Below are 26,353 nucleotides of genomic sequence, written 5' to 3'. Positions count from 1 at the left end.
CCCCAGTGAGATGAACCCAGTACCTCAGTTGAAAATGCAGAAATCACCGGTCTTCTGTGTCGCTCGCGCTGGGAGTTGGAGACTGGAGCTGTTCCTATTCGGCCATCTTGCTCCGCCCCCTCGGCTATCACTTTTAATTGAAGGACATGTTAGATGTCAATTAGAGTTGAGAAAAAAATAAATATGTATTTTTTTGGTTCATGTCTTCAGACCACTTTCCATGGACTCTCAATTAAAAAATTAAAAAACCCAGTTATTTGACTATTGGAGACTTTAAGTTATGAATTTGGTCCCTTTCATTTTTCAGATGATGAAATGAAGACTCACAGTAAGTCTGCAAAGTCACACAGCTAGGTAGAGGCAGAAGTCTTCAGTCAGTCCATTTTGCCTTTATCTTATTACTGCATTGACATGGATAATTTTCTTTACCTCCTTTAATTTTTTAAAAAAATTTTAAAATATTTCTTTATTTGAATTTTGTGAATTCTTCTTCCAATCTATTCCAGATACTCTAGGATATCGTTATTGTGAATGGGATGGCGTTCTCTCATTATGATTTCTAGTTGGTTATTGATGGTGTAGACCCTGGTATTCAAAGAGCAGTCCATGTTGCAGCAGCATTGGTATCACCTGGGAGATTGTTAGAAAGGTCCAGTCTCTGGCATCAACTCAGACCTCGTGAATCAGAATGTCTTTCAGTAAGGTGTTCATAGGATTCACATGGATATAAAAATTGTAAAAGAAATCAATGTAGAGAAACTTGATTTAGAGAACCATTGTCTTAATTTTCTCTTGAAGAAAAACACTTTCAGTTGCAGTATGGGGACGGCGGTCCAATTGCCCCACAGCACTTTCTCTTCTGTTCCTAATCCTTACTCCTTCAGATCTACTCCTGCACCCTTTCCACAAGAGTTTTTGGGGAAACTCACATTTAAAATGTCTATGGGGTTGCAGATTTGTTAACTTGATGAGATTTTGCTCTTAATCTGATTATAAAATGTTCTTAAGTTCTTAAATATTTCAGGGTTTCTGTTTCCCATGTTTTTTTTTAACTTACAAGGTTTTATTTTCTATAATATTAAGGCATGGGGAAAGAAGAAATATTATGCATGGGAGCTCAGCAGCCATCTGGCATCTTCTAAATATAAGGGGGTTTTGGGTTTTTTGTTGTTGTTGTTTTGAGACGGAGTCTTGCTCTGTTGCCCAGGCTGGAGTGCAGTGGCATGATCTTCGCTCACTGCAAACTTCACCTCCCATGTTAAAGGGATTCTCTTGCCTCACCTTCCCAAGTAGCTGGGATTACAGGCGTGTGCCACTATGTTTGCCTAATTTTTTTATTTTTATTAAAGACAGGGTTTTGCCATGTTGGCCGAGCTGGTCTCAAACTCCTGACCTCAAGTGATCCGCCTGCCTTGGCCTCCCAAAGTGCTGGGATTACAGGTGTGAACCACCACACTGGGCCTAAATATGTATATTTTAAAGTTTAGTAGTAAGTTGATTCAATAGAATAGTGTTTCTTTTAGTTCCTAAAGCAAAATGTTTAGGATTACACATTTTACTCTGTTAACTCATATATACATACATACATAAATTTGTAAAAGTATCTGCTGTATTGAATTTACACCGAAGCTGTCCTTTGAAAATAAAAACATATGCTAGCAAGGAAAATTTTGTATTAAAAGGCTTTTAAATTTTGACTATATTTTCCAAATTATCTCAGTAAACTGAATCTTTCTCTTTTTTGTAGAGCCAGCTAAGTTAGCCATGAGATATTGTTGGACATTCCATCTAATAGGATAATGAAGATAATGATGCTCATTTTTGTCATGATTTAATCTAGTCTACATGGGAATTTGTGCTTTTCTGTCTAGACACTTCTGTGATTTCCTTCTTTATTTTTTACTTTTGTAAGTTCTTGTTCTGAGTTCCATTTATGAATCAGTGCTGTCCACCACTATTTTTTAACTCTTGTCTGGAATAAAAGAAAGCGCCAGACCTTTTGTAGGTTTAACTATAGTATTAATAATGATTGTGGGGCTGGGTGTGGTGGCTCACGCCTGTAATCTCAGCATTTTGGGAGGCCAAGGAAGGTGGATCATGAGGTCAGGAGTTCAAGACCAGCCTGACCAACATGGTGAAACTCCGTCTTTACTAAAAATACAAAAATCAGCCGGGCATGGTGGTGCATGCCTGTAATCCCAGTTACTTGAGAGGCTGAGGCAGGATAATAGCTTGAACCTGGGAGGTGGAGGTTGTAGTGAGCCAAGATCACACCACTGCACTCCAGCCTGGGCAACAGAGCCAGACTCTGTCTCAAAAAACAAAACAAAACAAAACAAAATCATGGGATATATTATGGTCTACTTGTTACTAATATTAAAACAATTTTAGGGAATAATTATCACTTTAATAGTGTTATTAAATCCTTGGATGCAGAATATACTTTTTTGGCTATTTTAAGTGGGGTACAGTGGAAATTGCCTGTAACAATAGGTATGACCATAGGCACATATTATAATACAATTGTAAATAGGAACAGCAGGAAATGGCTACAAACTACGATTCTAGAACAGCGCTTCTTCTTCTCAATCTTAAACGGACATTCCAATCACCTGATGTTCTTGCTAAAATGCAGATCCTGATTTTCCATGTCTAGGTTGGAGCCTGAGATCTTTTGTTTCTCACAAGCTCCTAGGTGACTGCCCACACTGCTGGTCCACAGACCATACTTAGGGTAGTAAGGCTGTAGAGCAGTGGTCTGAAAGCGGAGCGCCCAGAAGCAATCTGCATTTTAGTGAACTCTCAGATAATTCTGGTGCACCCTGAGTTTGAGAACCTCTATTGTAAATCATAGAAATGTTTGTATCGTCAGTACTATTATCCAAATGTTCACCCTCATTAAAAGTGAAAGAAGGCAAAGACGTGAGGTCTAATGACCATATCCTCCTGAACAGTGGTTTAATGTATGTATCTTCCTGAAATAGTTGTTTTAGAAGACAAGGGAGAAGTTAATTTTCCTAACTGATGAGACTGTCCTTGAACTAACTGTCATCCCATCATAGAGGAGGGTGCTATTCTCACCTTATGATGTGTATATGTAGAGAGAAAGGAAGAGAGAGAGAGAGAGAGAGACACCCTTATTTTAGCATGACCTTTCCCACTGTGAAGATAGGACCCTTAATTCTAAAGGATGAATTACTTTGGAGCACATCATTAAGATTCTACAAGGTACATGTTAGAGTGTACCATAATGGAAGAAGGGCAAATATACAATATATATTTATAAATGTTATATATATAAGTACCATATATATTTATAAATGTTATCTATGTAAGTGGTATTTATATATAACATATATAAATACATTATAAAATATAATTAAAGTTACTGGTGTATTAGTTTTGCTTTTTCATGAACAATTCACTGATGGTTTCATTTTCCTCAAAATCCTTGGTGGAAAATTGCGATATTGGCAAAAGCTTCAGAAAAAATATTTTTGAGGCAGTTACTTAGACTATAATCCAAAAACAACAGAGAGATAGGTTCGTCCAGAAGCTGCATGCAGGTAGCTACCTCAATTAACCCATTGTCTCATCTCCTAGGCTGCTGAAAGAGGAGAGCGCAACTCAGGAAAGGGGCCCAACTCACTCAGGCACACTCATTTTAATAAAGTTCACAGAAAGGTGAGGGACCTTAGAATCATTAGCAGAGTTTGGAAAGAGACAGAAAGATGCAAATAAGCCCAAAGCCTTTACCTAGGACCCCCAGGTTCAGAATCTTGAGACCTTTGGGGTTTTCAAGAGAACTTTCCATACGGGAAATAGCCTTGTATTGAACCAGGGTTAGCTGATGCAGTAGGCAACCTCTTACGGACAAGGTATTCAATTTCTATGAAACATACAAGCTTATCGAATAATGGTGCAGATTTGGGCACAAATTAACTCGATTCTAGTTTTAGAAACTGCTTTGCTCATTAAATATTTTTTCTTCAACTGTTAGCAGCAGTCAGACAAAGCAATTTTTAACCCAGTTTCTGCATCTTAAGTATGTTTTTCCACCTAGCCCAAGGTAAAGTGGATGGGTCACAGGTCCAGATAAATCATAAAGATTTTTCACGTTTGACCAACAGAAGTGAGTCATTTCTTCTTTGCTTACTAAAAAGGCCTCCTGTCTTCTCCCATTAAGATACATTCCCAACATCCAACATGTGTCTTGTGGAATCTTAATTGTGTCCATCAAAGCAAATTAAACTTGAGAAGTAAGGATTCTGTTTTCAGAGTGAAACATGACGTGCTACAGTAAGGCAGTCCCAACATTTTGTAATAAGAGAAGAAAATCATCCAAATAGTGAAAAGCAAGTGTGACTCAGAGAAGTGAGATGGTCCCTTGACAGGTTATCTTTTTCCAAAGATCACTGCAAAATAATCCCATCTCACGTACTCCTAGACTGTGGATTGGACACCCCTCTCATCGAGAGGGGGGATTCTATGTGGGTGGTGTATGAGTTTGACCAAATTGAAGCCAATGCTAATTCCTAAAAGGTGATGTATCTTCTGTCTGATTCTTTTTGAGCACCTGTTCTTGGAACACAACCAACATGATGTGAGAAAGCCTAAGCAGACCCATGAGCTTACCTATGTAGGTGCTCAAGCAATAACCCAGTAGAGAACCAACCACCAGTATTAGCCTCGAGACAAATGAATAAACGTCTTCAGATGATTCAAGCCCCCACTGGTCAAGTCACCTGCAGTATTTGAAGATTCCGGTTGAGACCTCAGACATCACAAAGCAGAAACACGAAATCATCATTGTGCTCTTTTGAAATTTTTGAATTGCAGAATCCATGAACATAATAATATACGTATTGTTTTATTGAGTGATGAGTTATGCAGTAATACACATATACACACATACAAACTTTGTTTACCAGTAGATGGATGGCATTTATCATCTAGAAAGTTTCTTTTCTTCTCACAACATTTTGTATTTGCAGAAAAGAGAACTACTTCAAAGATTTTACATTGCCTCATACCTCAGACCATTGGTAATTGTATGGCCTGATCAGATAATATTATAATTACAATGTCAGTAGTCCCAAAAAGCTGCATAAGGACCAGAAATTTTAGAGTGTATCTCATCTTCAACATGGCTTGGTCCTTAATCAGACTGATAATAACCTACCCCATGCAGAAGTCATGAATATGTGTACAAATCGAGATATGCTTATTCTGTTTATTCCAGGTTCTTTGCAGGACCAAGCTTTCCCTTTGGATGCAAGTTGCATGGCATGGGCCCAGGTTAAAGGGTGGGCTAAGCTCTGACATAGTACAGCTTCCTCATGGCCTGTTTTTCCTCCCAGTCTTTATCCAGGACAATGACTGCCAGATAGGCCATCAGGGTTTATTCACTGCCTGATGTCCACATGTTAAATCCAGATCCAAGTTGTCATATGATTGGAAGGAGATGTTATAAAACGTAGATTTTGTGTTTACATTTTGTTCCAGATGGACCAGCATGGATATTTCCCTGGCATAACTTGTTATTTTACATCTGTGGAGCAGCAGTGAGTTGATTGTGTCTTCCTGAAGATCAAGACTGGTGAGGATGTTTGGATAATAATCAAAAGACTATGTTGGACACCATAGTCTTGAAAATATTTAACAGCATCCTCTCTGTGCTAATATGAACTTTGAAGAAAAAGATGCAGTAGGATACAGAAAAACTTCAAAATACATTCATGGGAAATAATGATGGCTATTGGAATTAATCACTGCTAAATATCCTCTTATTACAGGACATTTGGATGGTTCTAGCTAATGCCAGAGAGGGGTAGATTTTATAAAAAGATAAGAAAAGATTAAGGAAAATCGTGAATAAGGAGAAGAGGTAGACTGGAACATTTACAAATAAGATACAGAATCAGAGTATGTAAGGCATGAATGGAGCCTTGGAGTGTAATGGGAGGTAATTTGCTACATCTAATTGCATCCAAATATGGTGCTGAGACTTTCTTTTCCACCTTGGTATTGATATGTCTGTTTATCAAGAGCCTCATTTTTTTTTTTTTTTTTTTTGCTTTCAGGTATTTTCAACTAATTTAGATCCTTAAAAACAGTGGGTTCCCAAGAGATTACATGGGATTTAGTCAAATTACAGAATATGGCCAAGTACTTTTACTAAAATAACCAAATGCTAGCAGTTGGCAACTTTGATGAGCCCTAATTCCCAGGGACCTAGAGAATCTCTTCTCTTGCCAGATGATATAAATTCTTATTTGATCAGCTGTGATATATTCTGTATGCATTGGCTGCAGTTTTACATGGCGTTCCAGAGCAAGCCATTATAAAGTCTTCATCTGGAAGTTGATTTTTTAAATCCTTTTCTTGACTTTAGGCCATTCCTCCTTCTCCTAAATCACTAGTTCTCAAGTCATGGTGTGTAGATTAACGGTATCAACATTGGCTGGAAACTAATTAGAAATGCAAATTATTGAGCCCCACCCCAGATCTACTTCAGAAACTCGGAGGTTGACTAAACCTTGCATCTTGTCAAGTCATCTAGGCGATTTTAACACATGCTAGTGTTTGAGCAACACCTTCCTAAGGTTGTGCATGAGCTCTCTCAACTTGGGTAAGCCTCATGCATTGGGTTTTGGGGGACAGCTAGGGCAGGTTTTTCAACCTCTCCCCTTTTTTCTCTATTTGCTCCATACTCAGTTCCACCAGGGCCTTCTCTTTGGATTCTCAGGAGCATATATTGGAGGTAAAAAAAAAACAAAAAAACAAAAAAAACAAACCTGCCTTTCTCTTTGTTCTTTTGTTTTAACAAACCTAATTTTCCTTGAGGTAGTGTGGTTTCATCTGACTGAGAAGGGGAGAGGGTTGGTAAAAAAGGAAGTATAGAAAAGGGGAAAAAAATGTTTTTAGATACACTGTTGCTACCTGGGAAGATAATGTCAGACAATTATATGGTCTATCTAATTTAACATCTTCTTTTAATTTTAGCAGATATATCACATGGAGAAAATATATCTTTAGTAAATAAAAATCAGTGAAATAAATTTTGCTTTACTTTGTGCTTAGTGTATGTGACGTAAGTACCAATAAGTTATTAGAGATTCTTCTTTTATTTTAAATTACATTCTTGATCAATGTATTTTAAATCATCTGTCTTACTGCTTCCATACCTCTAGATTATATAAGAATATAAAATATGACTCTCAGAATGATCAACCTGAGTAATGCAACATTTCAGATAATCAAAACAATTTCACTAAGAGTTTTTCAGCATCCAGTATGGTAAGCTCCCGTCACAAAGATAAAATAATCAGAATTTCCACTCATAGTTTAACTTAAGTTGTCATCTCCTATTACAGTTAGGTCAATGCTTCCTCAAAAGTTGTATGCAGATACAGTGACTGACTGTTCACTCAAAAATATTTATTTTATATTTTTATCACATAGGGAAAAGAGTCTGTGTGTGTCTGTGTGTGTGTGTGCGCATGTGTGTGTGTCTTCAATCTCTGTTTCTCTGTCATCTTTTTCTTTTCTATGTTAGTCCATTCTCACGCTGCTCTGAGGAAGTACCCAAGACTGGGTAATTTATGGAGAAGAGGTTTAATTGACTCACAGTTCCGTATGGCTAGGGAGGCCTCACAAAACTTACAATCATGGTGGAAGGCACCTTTTCACAGGGCAACAGTAGAGAGAATGAGTGCTGAGCAAAGGGGGAAGCCCCTTATAAAACCATCAGATCTCATGGGAACTCACTATCACAAAAACAACATTGGGGAAGCTATGCCCAGGATTCAATTACTTCCACCTGGTCCTGCCCTTGACACTTGGGGATCATTATAATTCAAGGTGAGATTTGGGTGAGGACACAGAGTTAAACTATATCATTTTCCTTTTTTAAACACATCTATGTTGCCTCTACCCTATTAAAATGAAATATCTTAAAATACTTCTCTCATTAATCCTGTTCTAAAAAATCTATTCTACCTCTGCATTTTCACTGAAAAGTATGAATGTGAGTTATTTTAAGTCTATAGGAAGACTACTCTATGGAAACAGCTTCTTAATAATTTGAGTTATAAATGATATTCTATTCACTAAGTCTGCAAATTTAAAGGCACAGTATTTTTTTAGAATGTGAAGTTCAACTTTCTAAGTTTGTTTAAAATAAATTATTTTTATGAAAATTCAATAATTTGCACTTATAAATATAAATTAATTTTAGTATATTAAATATCTATAATGATTAACTCTTATTTAATTAAGTATTTTGCTTTAGTCCTCATTTAATTAAATGTCAAAACGTTTTAAAAGGCAGTCAGTTCTCAGGTATATTTGTCTTCATGAAGAAACTTTAATGCATGTTAGGACAAATTTGACAAAGGAAGACCAAAAAGGGTACAGAAGTGGGCAGGTCACCACCATGGACCACTGAGGCTCAATCCTTCAGAGAACACTCGGAGAGATTCTAGAACACTCTCCCTGCAGAGTCTCAGAATCTGGGAGAGCTGTTGTCAATTGGTTGAGGGTGGTTTTTGGGAACATTGACATCCTGGCACTTCTAATCTGCCACTTGTTTGTTGAGCATACTTCTAAAGTCAGAAGAAGTCTTCAGGCAGAGAGAGGCATAAGCTTAAAGAAGAAAAAAAAAACCTGACATATGCCCCAGAATTGTACACACACTCCAGTAGCACAGGTGACCAAGGAACATGGAAAAAGGGGCATCAATTTCTTCTCTATCTAGTAGTAGTTTAAATAGCATAAAACAGCAAATAAATCGTCTTTTTTTGTTTCTATTGGATATTTGTACTTGAAGAAATGCTTAGCAAATAGAGGAGGAAATAATAGAAGGGCATGTGTGAACATTTAGAAGAAAATATCTATTATCATTCAGTGATTCAGAAGATAATGAAAAGAGACTTTTAGGAATTCTTCACAACGATTTGCTTCTATGGCTGCTCTTTATTTTATTTTTATTTAAAAATACTCTTACTAAATATTAATTAAGTTGATTAACTAGCACTTAAGAGAAATTTTAGATATACAGAAAAGAAATAGAATGAATAGTCACTGTCACCCAGATTTAACATTCTATAACATTTATTTCTAAAAGAAACCTAGTAACAGCACATATAGAAACATTTTATGTAGAGAATCTGAAACTCCTGTGTATTGCAGGTAAGAGGATAAAGTTAAACATTTTAGAAGAAACTTTGGCGAGATCTACTGAAGTAGAAGATACATATGAAACTACTACCCACAACTGCATTTCTAAGTGTTTATCTTAGAGAAACTCTTGTGAATGCCTATAAGGAAAGATTTGTAAGCACTGTTTATAACAATAAAATGCAAAATAATATAGCTATCTCTCCATTGGTTAATAGACAAAATAAGTTATTTCATTTATACAGTGGAAGCTAAATAGTACTTAAAATGTTTCCAGTATCCTGTATCATTACTATCAAATGTTTGCTGTCCTATGTCCCTTACCTAGTGGCTGATAGATGATTTCGCCCTATGATTTTGTGGTGTCCTTTCTAGTGGGGAGATTAAAGCTCCCCATTCCACTAGAGTTATTTGAGGTGACATGGCTTATTCCAGCCAATAAAATGTTGGCAGTAGTGAGCACGCCTCTTCCAAGCAGAGGGGTGAGAAGCCATTTCATGAGTCTGCTATTACTGAATGTTCTCTTGGCCACAAGCTTAACAACATCCCAGAAAGAAACTGATTACCCTATCTTGCCTCAGGATAAACGAAAATGAAATAGACTCACAACTCGTATGGTCTATGAGTGAGAATTAAACTTGTTCATTGTGAAGCACTGAGATTTTGGGGATGTTTGTAGCATAACTCCAGAAATACTGGCTTCCCATCCAAATAACTAGATACTTAGGGTTATGTGCAAATGAAGGGATAGGAAAAGCAATATAAATTTTATCAAAGGCAGTAGAAAAATAATGTAGTTGTTTATAGGGAGACGTAAAAGCTAATGGGTCAGGCTTTCTTCATTAGTACTGCAGTTCTACCAACTCTTACGGAAATATTAGCTGCATTCACCTAATGGAAAATTAAATACCCTCGATTAATAAACATGGGAAAATAATTATTTTCTAGTGAGTAAATTTAGATTATCTGTTAGAAGGTGTTTTATAGAGTGTAGGCTTTGAAGTCAGATCTGGGTATAGATACTAGGCCTGCCATTCACTGGCTGTGTATCTTTGAGCTTAACCTGGTTGAAGTAGAGGAATCTCTTAATACATTGCAGCTATTATCAAGTAGAAGATTTCAAAACATTAAGTCTTTCATTTAAGTGCTAAATAAGTGAGCTTGACGTGGAGAAAGATCAGGGAACAGAAGGCTCCACTAATCATTCCCCTACCCCCTCAAAAGAACACCAATTTAACAACTATCTACACAAAAACAGCACCTTTACAAGAACAAAAATCAGGTGGGCAGTCAGAGTACTTGGTTTTAACTTTGTATCACTGACTGAAAGAGGAACAAAAAAACAGTCTTGAATTGCTTTCACCACCCCCTCTTCTATTTCCCAGAATCAGCAGTTTGCTGTGGAGAGTGTTTCTGTGCACTGGAGAAGGAAGAGCATATTTCTGTGTGCTGGAGGAGGGAGAGCACAGCAATTGTGAAGCATTGAAGTCAGTGCTGTGCTACTATAGCAGAAAGAAAAACTGGACCAAACTCAGTTGCCACCAGCTCACAGAGAGAGCATTTAAACCAGCCCTAGTGAGAGAGGAATTGCTGATCCCGCGGTCAGAACTTGAGTTCCCAGAGGCCGTGCCACTACAGACTAAAGTGCTCTGGGGCTCTAAATAAACTTGAAAGGCATTCTAGGCTGCAATTCCAGGTGACTGCTAGTGCTGAACTGGGCCTGTAGCCAGACCACTGAAGGGACATACAACCTCCTGAGACACCAGTCAGTGTGGGGCTAAGGGGGTGTTGCCATCACCCCTCCTCTAACCCCAGGCTACACAGCTCATGGCTTCTAATAAGATCCCTCCCTACTGCTTGAGGAGAGGAGAGGGAAGAGTGTGGAGGACTTTATCTTGCATCCTTGATACTAGCTCAGCCATAGCAGGACAAGGCACTAGTCAGAGTTGTGAGGCCGCCTTTCCAGGCCCTAGCTCCCATATGATATTCCTAGATACAACCTGGGCCACAAGAGAACCTGCTGCCTTGATGGGAATGACCTAGTCCTGGCAGCATTCATCACCTGCTAACTGAAGAGTATTTGGGCCTTGAATAACCAGCAGTGATACCTAGGTACTAGTCGAGGGCCTTGGGTGAAACTCTGAGACATACGACTTCAGGTGAGACTCAACACATTCCCATCTATGGTGACTATGGGGCAAGACTCCCTCTGTTTGAGAAAAGAAGAGGGAAAATAAAGGGGACTCTGTCTTTCACCATATGTACCAACTTAGCCAAAATGAGGTAGAGGACCAAGTGGGTTCTTGGGGCCCCTGATTCCAGCACTTCACTCTTCGATGGCATTTCTGGACCTGTCCTCTGCCAGAGGGGAGCCCAGTGCCTTGAAGGGTAAGTCCCAGGCCAGGCAGCATTTGCCACAGGTATTTCCACAGGTTAAGCCCTTGGGACTTAAAGAAACATAGGTGGCAGTCTGGCAGTACTCCTTGTGGCCTGTGGTGGCAGTGGCCATGGGGTGAGTCTCCTCAGCCTTTGGAAAGTGAGGAGGAGAGTGGGAAAGACTGTGTCTTGTGGCTTGAGTGCCAGCCCAGCCTCAGTACAATAGAACACCAGATAGAATTCTAAGATTTTAGACTCTAGTCCCTGGCTTCTGGGCAGCACCTCTGTACCCACCCAGGTCCTAGGGAACTCACAGCCTTGAAGTGAAGGACACAGCCCTGGCTGAATTTACCACCTGATAATTGCAGAGCCTGAAGGCCTTGAGAAAGCATAGGCAGTAGCCAGGGAGTGGTTACCGCAGGTTTTGGGTGAGACCCAGCACTGTACTGGCCTCAAGTCAGATCCAGAACAGAATGGTGGTAGCCAAAAGGGTCCTTGTGTCACTCCACCCCCAGATTCAAGTGGCTCAGAACAGAGTGAGAAGCCCCATTTGTTTGGAAGAAAGTAAGGGAAGAGAACAAGAATCTCTGCCTGTTAATCCAGAGAATTCTTTCAGATCTTGTCTAAGATCATTAAGGCAGTGCCCCTACAAGTCTGCGAGAACCACAGTGTTACTACACTTGGGGTGCTCCCTAAAGCAGATACAACTTAGATCACAAAATCCAAGAAATTTTTAAGATCTGGGAAGTCTTTCCAAGGACCACAGGTACAAACAACCCTAGACTGTGACGACTACAATACATACATAACTTCATTGCCGAGACACAGATGAACATCTACAAGTATCAAAACACTCCAGAAAAACATGACCTCACTAAATGAACTAAATAAGGTACCAATGACCAATCCTGGAAAAGCAGAGATATATGACCTTTCAGACAGAAAATTCAAAACAGCTGTTTTCAGGAAACTCAAAAAAATTTAAGATACACATAGAAAGTATTCAGAATTATATCAGATACATTTTACAATCAGATTGAAATAGTTTAACAGAATCAAGCAGAAATTCTGGCGCTGACAAATGCAATTGGCATACTGAGGAATGCATCAGAGTATTTTAATGGTAGAATTGATCAAGTAGAAGAAAAAAATAGTGAGCTTGAAAATAGTCTATTTGAAAATACACAGTAAGAGGAGACAAAAGAAAAAAATTAAAAACAGTGAAGCATGTTTACAAGATATAGAAAATAGCCTCAAAGGGGCAAATATAAGTTATTGGCCTTAAAGAGGAGGTAGAGAAAGAGGTAGGGGTAGAAAGTTTATTCAAAAGGATAGCAACAGAGAACGTCCCAAGCCTAGAGAAAGATATCAGTAGCCAAGTACAAGAAGGTTATAGAACACAAAGCAGATTTAACCCAAACAAGACTACTTCAAGGCATTTAATAGTCAAACTTTCAAAGATCAGGAAGGGATCCTAAGCACAGCAACTGAACAGAAACAAGTAACATAAAATGGAACTCCAATACATCTGGCAGCAGACTTTTCAATGAAAACATTACAGGCTAGATGAGAATAGTGTGACATATTTGAAGTACTGAAGAAAAGAAAACTTTTACCCTAGAATAGTATATCTTGGAAAAATATTCTTCAAATATAAAGGAGGAATAAAGACTTTCTCAGACAAATGAAACCTGAGGGATTTCATCAATACCACTCCTGTCCTACAAGAAATGCTACAAGGAGTAGGAAAAAAGACTATGTTAATAAACAATGAGTACTCACCTTAAGGCACAAAACTCACTAATAATAGTGAGTACACAGAAAAATGCAGAATACTATAACACTGTCACTGTGGTGTGTAAACTACTTCTATTCTAAATAGATTAAACAATGAACCTATCAAAAACCAAACAAAGCTAAGTAGTAGAATTTTTATTAGTTTTCTTTTTGCTTGTTTGTTTATGCAAACAGTGTTACGTTGTTATCTGCTTAAAATAATTGATTATAAGATAATATTTGCAAGCCTCATGGTAACCTCAAACCAAAAAACATACAAGGGATACACACACAAAAAAAGGCAAGAAACTAAATCACATTACCAGATAAAATCACTTCCACTGAAGGAAAGACAGGAAGAAAAAAATAGAAGGAAAGGAAGACAAGAAAAAAAAAAACAGAAAACAAATAGCAAAATGACAGGGGTTAAGTGCTTGCTTATCAATAAAAACATTGAATGTAAATGGATTAAACTCTCCAATCAAAAGATGCAGAGTGGCTGGATGGATTAAAAATCCAAAAGCCAATGATCTATTATCTATTAGAAATACACATCACCTATAAATAAACACATAGACTGAAAATAAAGGGATGGGAAAAAGTATTCCTTTCTAACAGAAACCAGTATGGAGCACGAGTAGTTACACAAAATAGACTTCATGACAAAAGCTATAAGAAGTGATAAAGAAGGTCACAATACAGTGATGAAGGTGTCAATTCAGCAACAGAATATAATTTTAAATATGTATTCCCCCAACACTGGAGTACCCAGATAAATAGAACAAATATAGAGCTAAAGAGAGAGAGAGACTCCAATACAATGATAGCTGGAGACTTCAACACTCCACTTTCATCATTGGATAGATCTTCCAGACAACACATCAACAAAGACACATCAGACTTAATCTGCTCTATAGACCAAGTGGAACTTCATCTAATGGCTGCAGAATACACATTCTTTTTCTCAGCACATAGATTGTTCTCAAGGGTAGACCATATTTTAGGTCACAAAACAAGTCTTCAAACATTCAAAAGAAAATGAACTAGTATCAACCATCTCTTCTGACCACAGTGGAATAAAACTATACACAATAAAATGAAACTATACAAATACATGGAAATTAAACAATATACCCCTGAATGACCAGTGGGTCAACGAAGAAAAAGAGGGAAATTGAAAAGTTTCTTGAAACAAATGATAATGGAAATGCAACATACCAAAACTTAACAGGATACAGCAAAAGCTGTACCAAAATGGAAGTTTATAGCAAAAAGTGCTTACATCAAAATAGAAGAAAAACTTAAAATAAACAACCTAATGATTCATCTTAAAGAACTTGCGAAGAAGGAGCAAACCAAACCCAAAATTAATAGAAGAAAAGAAATAATAAAATTCAAAGCAGAAATAAAAGAAATTGAATAAAACAATATAAAAGATGAATGAAACAAAAAGTCAGTTTTTTAAAAAAAAGTTAAAATTGACAAACCTTTAGTCAGACTAACTAAGGAAAAAAGAGAGAAGATTCAAATAAAATAAATAAAATCAGAAACGAAAACAGAAGACATTACAATTGATACAGCAGAAATTTAAAGAATCATTAGTGGATACTATGAGCAACTATATGCCAATGAACTGAAAAATCTAGAAGAATTGAACACATTCCTAGACACCTATAACCTGCCAAGATTGAACCATGAAGAAATCCAAAACCTGTTCAGACCAATAACACATAGTGATATCAAAGCAATAATAAAAAGTCTCCAAGTAAAGAAAAGCCTGAGACACGAGGCCTTTATCACTGAATTCTACCAGGTATTTAAAGAAGAACTAATACTAATCCTACTCAAACTATTCCAAAAAATAAAAGAAAAGGTAATACTTCCAAACTCATTCTATGAGGCCAGTATTACCCTTATACCAAAACCGAAGACACATCAAAAAAAGAAAACAACAGGCTAATATATCTAATGAATGTTGATGCAAATTTCCTCAATAAAATACTAGCAAACTGTATACAATACACATGAAAAAGATGATTCTTCATGACCAAGAGGGATTTATCTCTGGGATGCAAGTATGGTTCAATATATGCAAATCAATCAATGTGAGACGTCATGTCAACAGAATGAAGGACAAAAATCATGATCATTATCAATTGACGCTGAAAAAGCATTTGATAAAATTCAACATCCCTTCATAATAAAAACCCTAAAAAATTAGGCATAAAAGGAACATACTTCAACATAATAAAAGCTATATACAACAGATGCACATCTAGTATCATACTGAATGGGGAAAACTGAAAGCCTTTCTTCTAAGATCTAGAACATGACAAGGATGCCCACTTTCATCCGTGTTATTAAACATAGTACTGAAGTTCTAGCTAGAGCAATCAGACAAAAGAAAAAAATAAAGGGCATCCAAACTGTAATGGAAGAAGTCAAATTATCTTTGTTTGCAAATGATACAATCTTATATTTGGAAAAACCTAAAGACTTCACCAAAAAAGTAGTAGAACTAATAAACAGATTAAGTAAAGTTGTGGAACACAAATCAACATGCAAAAAGTAATAGCATTTCTATATGTCAACAGTGAACAATCTGAAAAAGAAATTAAAAAGTAGTTTCATTTAGTATAGCCACAAACAAAATTAAATACCTATGAATTAAAGAGGTGAAAGATCTCTATGATGAAAACTATAAAACACTGATACAAGAGACTAAAAAGGCCACAAAACATTGAAAAATATTCCATGTGCATGGATTGGAAGAATCAACATTGTTATAATGTCCATACTACCTGAAGCAATCTAGAGCTTTAATGAAATTCCTATCAAAATCCCAATGATATTCTTCACAGAAATAGAAAAAACAATCTTAAAATTTACATGGAACCATAAAAGACCTAGAGTAGCGAAAGCTATCTTAAGCAAAAGAACAAAACAGAGGAATAAATTACCTGACTTCAAATTATTCTAGAGAGCTCTAGTAACTAAAACAGCATGGTACTGGCATAAAAACAGATATATAAATCAACAGAACATAACAGAGCTCAAAAACAATCCACACACCTAAAGTGAACTCATTTTTGACACAGGTGCCAAGAACACATATTGGCAAAAAGAGAGTCTTTTCAATAAATGGTGCTGGGAAAAATAGATGTCTATATGCAGAAGAATAAAACTATGCTCCTATTGCATGCCATATACACACACCATATACACAAATCAAATCTAAGGTATCAAAATACAAAACTACGCAAAGAAAACATTGGAAAAAATCTTCAGGACATTGGTCTGGGCAAAAATTTCTGAAATAATATTCCAAAAGCATAGGCAACCAAGCAAATATGGACAAGTGGGATCATATCAAGTTAAAAAGCTTCTGCATGGCAAAGGAAACAATCAACAAAGTGAAGAGACAGTCCACAGAATGGGAGAAAAGACTTGCAAACTATCCATTTGACAAGGGATTAATATCCAAAATATATAAAGAACTTAAACAACTCTGTGGGAAAAAGCCTAATAATCTAATTTTAAAAAATGACCAAATATTTGAATAAACATTTCTCTAAAAAGACATACAAATGGCAAACAGGCATTAGAAAAGGTCCTCAACATTACTGATCATCAGAGAAATGCAAATCAAAACTACAACAAGATATCATCTCACCCCAGTTAAAATGGCTTGGGATATGGTTTAGATATGTGTCTCCACCAAAATCTCATATTAAAACATAATCCACCTCCAGGGTTGGAGGTGAAGCCTGGTAGGAGCTAATTGAATTACGGGGGCACATTTTTTATGAATGGTTTAGTACCATCCCACTTGGTAGTGTCCTTGAGATAGTGAGTGAGTTCTCATGAGATCTGGTCATTTAAAAGTGTGTAACACCTTCCCCCTTGCTCTCTTGCTTCTGCTTTTGCCATGTGATGTGTCTGCTCCCACTTCGTCTTCTGCCATGAGTAAAAACTCCCTGAGTTCTCCCTTCAAGCTGGTTGGTGCCTTGCTTGTACAGCCTGCATAACAATTAGCCAATTAAATCTCCTTTCTTGATATTTTGTCCAGTCTCAAGTATTTCTTCATAGCAATGCAAGAACAGCCTAATATAGCTTATATTCAAAAGACAGGCAAAAACAAATGCTAGCCAGGATGTGGAGAAAAGGGAAAGCTCATACACTGTTGGTGGGAAAGTACAACCTATACAAAAATGAGTTGGGATATTCACCCCAAAAATAAAAATTGAGCTACCATATGATCCAGCAATCCCACTGCTCAGGTAACCCCAAAGAAAGGAAATCAGTATACTGAAGAGATATCTGCACTCCCATATTTGTTGCAGCACTGTTCAAAATAGCCAAGACTTGAAAGCAACCTAAGAGTTAATCAAGATGAATGGACAAAGAAAATGTGATACATACACACAATGGAGTACTGTTCAGCTACTAAAAAGAATGAGATCCTGTCATTTGCAACAACATGGATGGAACTGGAGTTCATTATATTACGTAAAATAAGCCGGGTACAGAAAGACACACATCACATGTTCTCATTTGTGTGTGGGGGGGGATCAAAAAGTCAAAACAAGGGAACTCATGGGCATAGAGAGTAAAAGGATAGTTACCAGAGACTGGGAAAGGTAGTGGGAGGTGTAAGGGGGAGGTGAGGATGATTAATAGGTGTAAATAAAAGAATGAATGAATAAGATCTACGATTTGATAGCACAATAGGGTGACTATAATCAATAGTAATTGTGCATTTAAAGATAACTAATAAGATTATAATTGGACTGTTTATAACACAAAAGAGATGTGCTTGATGTGATAGATACCCAATTCTCCATGATGTGATTATTACAAATTACATGCCCATACCAAATCATCTCATGTACCTCATAAATATATACACCGACTATGTATCCACAAAAATTAAAAATTAAAAGAAAACTGTGAGTTTGAAAAAGTAAAAACAAAGAAGTTGTTGTATGTATAAAGTATTGGGAACCACAGACATAGATGACATTAAACCAACCTCTGGACCCATAGACCCATATGTACCCTACGGAGTGTACATCATTCCATAGCACTACTTTTTTTTTTTTTTTTTGAGGCGGAGTCTTGCCCTGTCACCTAGGCTGGAGTGCAATGGCCTGATCTCGGCTCACTGTAACCTCCACCTCCCGGGTTCAAATGATTCTCCCGCCTCAGCCTCCCGAGTGGCTGGGATTACAAGTGCCTGCCAGCACATCCAGCTAATTTTTGTATTTTTAGTAGAGATGGGATTTCACCATGTTGGCCAGGCTGGTCTCGAACTCCTGCCCTCGTGATCCGCCCACCTTGGCCTCCCAAAGTGCTGGGATTACAGGCGTAAGCCACCTCTCAAAGCCTACAATTTTTTAATTGAAGTACAGCATACATACAATAAGGAATATATTCACATTTGATGAATTCCTACAAACTGAATCAGTACCTGCATTGAGAAATAGAACATCACAGTGTCCCTGCCGTTCCCTTTGTGCCTCCTTACAGTCTACTCTTGGCCAAGGGTAATCACTACCTCAACTTCTAGCAGCATAAATTAGTTCTGCCCATTTTTGTACTGCATAAAAATGTAAAAATATAGTATACTCTTTGTGGCTGGTTTCTTTCAGACAACATCAAGTTTATGAGATTAATCCACACCATTGTGTGTAATTGTAGATGACTCATTCTCACTGTAGTATAATATTCCATGTTTGATTTCCCATAATTTAGTTATCCATTCCATTGTCAAATTTTGGGGTAGTATTCAGCTTGTGGCTATGATGAATAGCAGCCATGAACTTTCTAATACATGTCTTTTACTAAATATATGTACACATATATGTCATATGCACACTTAAGAGTGCAATTATGAGGCATGGAGTATGCTCTTGTTGAGTTTTAGAAACAGCCAAATGGTTTTCAATGTAGTTGTATCAATCTGCACTTTTAGCAGTTGAATTTGAAATTTCTGATTGTTCTATATACTAGCCAAAAGCATTATGATTTTTTTTAGTTTTCTATTTTAATTTTGGCTATCGTGATGGATTTGTAGTGGTATCCCATTGTGGTTTTAATTTTATTTCTGGATGAGTGAAGAAGTCTCAATAATAGTTTTTCTCAGTCAGGATACATCTTGGCTTTATTAGGTTTTTCAGGTATTTCTGAGCAATTATGAGTTAACAAATAAACAAAACTATCCAAAGTCTCATGTGAAATAATATAATTTTTTCCAGGTAAAATGCTAGGGTTAAAAAGCACTGGAAATGTTTGACGTGATCACATAATATTGGCATTATGTTCCAAAAACAGCTGAATATGAAAATAATAATAGCAGAACTCTTATGGACCAGGCACTGCTCTGGAAGACAGGGATTAAATGACTGAACAATGTACAAACCTTGGCTTCTGCCATGTCAGAGTCTAGTTGAAAGAAAGATCAAATAAATCCCAGTTATCCAGCAAGGGTTAATGATAAAAGAGAAGCATTTATGGCATTCTGTGAATTCAGACAGAAGGAAGCACTTAATTCTGTGTGTGACAAGTGTGAGGTATGTACGTGAGTAGGGGGAGGAGCTGGGATGACATCAGAGAAGTAATAAAAGCTCACATTGAATACTGCAGCAAGAGTAGAATTTACTAAGCAGAGAGTTGGGGAGAAAAATGTTTTGGAAAAAATGAACAGCACATATAACAAAAGCAAGGCAAGCAAGAGGAAATTTTCTCCTGACAAGTGACCAGTTTGGATTCACTGGAGTACAGGGTGGGGAATGAAGTGATGCAAATAGTGTCAAGTACATAAAATCCCCCACCCCATACCTGTCAAGGGGATTTGGACATTCTCCTTTAGGAGACAAGGAGGATCTATTGAGATTTATGCCACACAGGAAGTAATGTACCCTGGCCTTTGCTATAAGAAAACCTACTATTCGAAATCCACATCTGTACAATAAACATATTATCAGGTTATTATTCATGTCAAAAATATCAATTTAAAATAGATTTTCTACAGAGTCCGTTAAAAGCAAGCCTCTCAGCGCCCTTAAGGTGTGAATTTCTCCTAAGTTACCAGGATGACATCTACACATTACTACACCCTTTGTCTGTTCTTGGAACATGCATCTGCAGAATGGAATTCTGCTTTGCTTTTTCTCCATCAGTCATACCAGAATACAACTTCTATAATATACAGATTTTCTTTCTTAAAAGTGGATACAGAATTTAGATATCTGCAAAAATACATAACAACCAAATCCTTCCATACTTCAATCATTTTCCCTAATTTTCCAGTTGTTTCATCAATCTTTACTTTATTAATATTATTTTAATGAACGCACATTTATCAAGTTTTTCCAAAGCGTTTAGAATCACCTTTTTGTGGAAAAACCCTCTGCCTTTATTCATTTATCAGAATAGATAAGATTTAATTTAATTACATAATTGCAGTACACAGTTCAACTGCTATAATCAGGTTTGAGAAAACAGCTCAACTGGAGGGATTCAGTTAACGTTGGAAAATGACAGTTATGTTAACCCAGTAAGGAGATGTGAATCCAGTAAGAAGCTTGCTCAAGAAACTTCTACTATATTATCTTTACTTGGCCTATCTAATATAAAACTTAGCCGTAGTCTTTCTCCTATAAAAGACTGTAATCTCACATTGCACCTTACCGTCCCCTTCTCCCATCTTTTGGTAGTTATTTTCACTTGCTTTTTCTTTTCTTTTCTTTTTCCTCAATTGGTTACCTTTGGAACCTACATCTGGGTATTACTATAACTAAAAAAAAAAAAAAGAAGAAAAAAAAGAGTTGAGATTTACTCTTATGAACAATTTGTTTTCCCAAGTCCTAATAATCTGTTTCCAACCTCCTGAAGATCTCCCCCTTCATAACTAACATCTGTAAAGCCAAAATCTTTTCATTATTAAAAAGTGACCTTTTCTGCTTTAATTATCATTTTCTGTTTTTCTTCTCAAAGTACTTCTGATCTATTGTAAAGGACAAACTAATGAAGGAGGGAAGGAGACTTCACTCCAAAATATGGCTGCACGGTATAAGTGTCTTGAATTAAATGCCCTTAGAGATCAGCAGAAGCTGGAAGAGTCTTTTCCTCTGTTTATATAAAGACCAAACACATTCCCTTCTACTGTAGGAGAATCAAGGATTAGTGGGATGAGGAAAAAGACTGCAGTATTGAAGGCATCATAGAACTGCTGTCAGCCCTGTACTCTGTAAAAAAAAAAAAAAAAAAAAAAAACCCTGATTTAACCATGATATTTGGATGTTTGTTATAGGCATCCAAATGCAATCCCTAAGTGTTACAACATGAAAGTCTCTTTTTAAAAAGCCTTGTTTCAAAAAATGGCAAAAGAATTACAGCAAGATCCAGAAAAGACAAGGGGAAACATAGTGCAAAATCAAATTAGGCAATGAAGTGGTAGTTGCATGTGATAGAGTAATAAAGGTAATTAGCACAACCAGGGAGATAAAACATTGAATTAGAAAGGATAATTTTAAATGTCCAAGTTGGCTCATATGCAGTGGCTTATCCCTGTAGCCCCAGCTACTCAGGAGGCTGAACTGGGAGGATCACATAAGCCCAAGAGATCAAGTAAGCTACGATCATGCCACTGTCCTCCAGCCTGGGAAACAGAGCAATACCTGGTCTAGAAAATAAATAAATGAATGAACTAATAAATAAATACATTGATTAATGAAATGTCCAAGTGATGAGGGAAGAAAATATAATCGTAGCAAAAGCACATAGATAATGGGGGCCCTGTTCATGGCAGTACAGGGACGGAGGAAGTCTTTTCCTTTGCCCTCTGGAGGTGTGCTGAAAAATCATCCGACAAAAGGCAGACCAGATGGAGAAAAGGACATGAATTTATTAACTTCCACCTGGCGGAGAACTACTGAGTTGTTTTACTACCTCTGAGTTTGTTACATTGGGACTATGAGACAGTGGCTGATATTGCTCCTTAATTATTTAGAATCCATCATTTTACAATCAACTGGAAGACTTACAGTTACATAATGAGATGATGAAATAAATCAGACCCTTACTATTAAGAAGCTTCTTGTTATATTTAGGAATGACCTGTGTGTTTTCATAAAAGGGTTCACAATTTTAAGAGGACCTGACATATTAGAGTACCTGGCAAGTTAACTTCATGATTTCAACTTAAAATAAATAATTGATATGAGAATTATTATTTTAAATGTAAAGGCATTGTACAATCTAATTGTTTGCAAACAATAACAGAATGCTTAAGAAAACCTAATTCACCAAATTTGTAAGTTTGAGCTCATAGATTCCAAAGAGTTACTTCAGAACATAGAAGTATTTTGCTTTAGCTCCCATTTAATTAAATGTCATAAGTATTTAAATTCTGTCCATTTCGACCTTTGTCTGAAGAAGCAAAGCCTAAATATCTATTTTCTCTTTCAACCCAGAGCTTTAAGTTTGACGTTTTTATATATTTTTAGTTACATTTCATTGTAGCAATGGTATGGATAACACCTTTAAATAAAATGTTTCAGTATTTCATATTGATATGACCTCTACAACTTAGGACAATTTCTATTGCAAGTGATAGAAATCAAACCCCATGTGCCTTAAAGGAGAAAAGACACAATATTAGCTCATATAACAGCAAAACCTGCACATGGATTTCAGCTACTACTATAATAGATCCAGGATACTATGTACTTTCAGGACATGGTATCTCTCAATCTCCTTCTCTCAGTTTTCTTTCTTCTGTGTTGGTTTCATTTCCATGCAAACCCTCCCAATTTCTTGGCAAGATAAAAATGAACTCACATCCTGTCAATTTGGCAACCTCAGAGGAAAGGGGTTTTTTTTTTCCTAATGTTTCTGTCTCAGTCCATTTGTGTGGCTATAAAGGAATACTTGAGGATGAGTAATTTACAAAGAAGAAGAGGTTTATTTGGCTCATGCTTCTACAGGCTTTACAATAAGCATAGTACCAGCATCTGCTTCTGGTGAAGGATTCAGGCTGCTTTTACTTATAGCAGAAGGTGAAGTGGAGCTGGCGTGGTCAGAGATCATATTGTGAAGGAGGAAGCAAGAGAGAAGGAGAGGTGCCAGGTTCTTTGTAACAACCAACTCTCCCAGAAACTAATAGAGTGAGAACTCACTCATTGCCTCCCACGGAGAAGGTATCAATCTGTGCACGATGGGCTCACTCCCATGATCCAACACCTCCCATTAGATCTCAACTCCAACCCTGGAAATCAAAGTTCAACGTGAGGTTTGGGGACAAATATCCAAGCTATAGCAATTTCCAAAAAAATTCCTGGCATTTTCGCTAATTAATCAAAATAAATCATGTGTCCCTTTAAGAACCAATCACTATGGCCAGAGGTAACCAAATGATTCCCACATCTGGAAGTGGTCTGAGGAAGGGAGATATGAGGAAGGGTGTCATTGTCCTCAGAAGTAAGAGATAAATGCTGAGCAAACAAATGCAACAAACACACAATCTAATGAGTTTTAAAGGCTGGTCTGAAAATCAAATTGCATCTTCTATTAGTTTTTCAGAGGGTTAAAAAAAAGAGTTTTATCCTCAAATAATAAATTTGTATATGAACATTTGGAACCAACGCTGTTTTTAGTTGGGGACTAATTACTAGAAGCCAGATGATAACTTAATCACAGGGCAGGATGTGAAATTTATCTAATTTTTTTGTATATAGGAATTGATGTGGTGTTGCTGAGATGTCTTTTGGCATTGTCTCAACTCTACTTGATAGTGGAAAAGATCATTTCCTATTTTGAATTCAAAATCTAAAGTCTAATTTTGAAATTTAGCAAGGAATTAATGAAGAAATATGTGTTTTTCATTGATTTTGCTGAGAGTGTTTTTGTGTGTGTGTGTGTGTGTTAAAACAAGAGAATTATTCCTGAATTATTCCTCTGGAAGAGAATTGTTTTGGAAAGTTTTCTGTTTCTATAATAGAATGCCACAGATTAGTACATTATGAACAACAGAAGTTTATTTGGCTCATGGTTCTGAAGGCTAGGTAATCTAAGATCAAGGTGCTGCATGTGGTAAGCGCTTTCTTGTTGTTTGATAACACGGTGAAAGGGTGGAAGGGCAAGAGACTGCATATATGAAAGAACTCCCTTTTATAACAGAGACTCCTGTGATAACAAAGCCATTCCTACAATAATGGCATTAATCCGTTCATGAAGATGGATATAATCACCTCTCATAGGCCCCACCTCCAACCACTGTTAATTCAGGGACCAAGTTTCCAACACACGAACTTTTGGAGGACATATCCAAACCATAGCATAAAGTCCCTGCGTCTTAAAATTTATGTTCTCACAATGCAAAATACATTGATTCCATCCCAATAGCTCCAAAAGTCTTGACTCATTCTAGTATCAACTCAAAAGTCCAAAGTCCAGAGTCTCATCTGAGTCAGATGTTAGTGAGACTAAACACTTCATTCTGAAGTGAATTCTCTTCAGCAGTGAGCCTGTGAAATTGAAACAGTTATCTGCTTCCACAATACAATGGTGGGACCGGCACAGGAAGGAAATTCTCATTTTAAAAAAGAGACATAGGTAACTGATTCCAAGTAAGCTCAAATTCAATAGAGTAATAACATTAAGTCTCAAAGTTGGAGAATAATTTTCTGTGACTCAGTGTCCCACATTCTGTGCACACTGAAGCTTTTGGGTCCCCAAAGGCTTAGGCAGCCTCACTCCTACAGCTTGGCTGGGGTTAACCCAAGCAGCCATCTCAGGTTGGAGTCTTTTGCCTATAGCTTTTACAGGTTGGAATTGCGTGCTTGTGGCCCTACAGTTTCGGAATCCTGGGAGTGGCCCTGCTCCCAGGGCTCCATTAGCCATTGCTTTCATTGATATTTTCTGTGGCAGATCCCCCAAACCCTGGGCAAGTTTGTTCTTGGGCTTCCTGGTCCACAGCATCTTTTCACTTCTAGGTGGACAAAGCCATGCTCCCATGGCTCTTGCATTCTGCATGCCTGCAGACTCAACACCATGTGGACACCACTGAGGCTCATGGCTTGTACCTTCTGAAGCAGTGGCCAGAACAGCAAGGGAGCTTGCTTGAACTATGACTGGGTAATCTGAAGAACACTGCATTGGAATACAGGGAGCAGAGTTTCAAGGCAGCTCTGGGCAGGGAGTGTGTGGAGGGCTGCTAAGGCCCATGTACAGAAACAGTTCTGCCCTCCTAGAACTCTTGGCCTGTGATGGGAGGGGCAGCTTTAAAGATTTTTGAAATGCCTTTGGAGTCTTTTCTCCCATTGTCTTGATGAATACCCTCTGGCTCCTTTCTGTCCATAATAATGTCTTTAGAATATGGTTCCTTGGCCACACTCAAATAGTCTTTTTCACTCTACATGACCAGGCTGCAAATTTTCCAAATTATACCACTCTTTATTCTCTTGTATCTTACTATAAACAATTAAAAGTAACTCTGCAGCAATCTGAGTACATTGCTGCTTAGACACTTCTTTTGTCAGATATATTAGTTTGTCAGTCTTAAATTCTGCCTTCCATTAAGCTCCCAGGCATGGGCACATTTTAGACAAGTTATTTGTTACTTTATAACAAGGATGGTCCTTGCTCCAACTTCTAATATCTTGTTTTTCAGTTCCATCTGAGACCTCATTGGAATGGCCTCTAATCATGTTTCAACCAGCGTTCCTATCACAACCACTTAAGTAATCTCTAAAAAGTTACAGACTCTCCCTAGTCTGCTCTTCTTCTGAACTTTTACCAGAATTGTCCTCAAGGCTTTGTTTATGGCAATCTAGGCTTTCTCTAGCCTGCTTCCCCAAATTCTTCCAGCCTCTACCCATTACCCAGGACTAAAGTTGCTTTCCCATTTTCAGGTATTTATTGTGGCAACAATCCCACCTCTCAGTACTAATTTTTTGTTTTAGTAAATTTCTAATGCTATAGCAAAATACCACAGACTGAGTAAATTATAACCAATAGA

This window comes from Mandrillus leucophaeus, unplaced genomic scaffold (genome assembly GCF_000951045.1).
Source record: "Mandrillus leucophaeus isolate KB7577 unplaced genomic scaffold, Mleu.le_1.0 Scaffold116, whole genome shotgun sequence".
NCBI classification, from domain to species: Eukaryota; Metazoa; Chordata; class Mammalia; order Primates; family Cercopithecidae; genus Mandrillus; species Mandrillus leucophaeus.
This window is presented reverse-complemented; position numbering follows the sequence as displayed.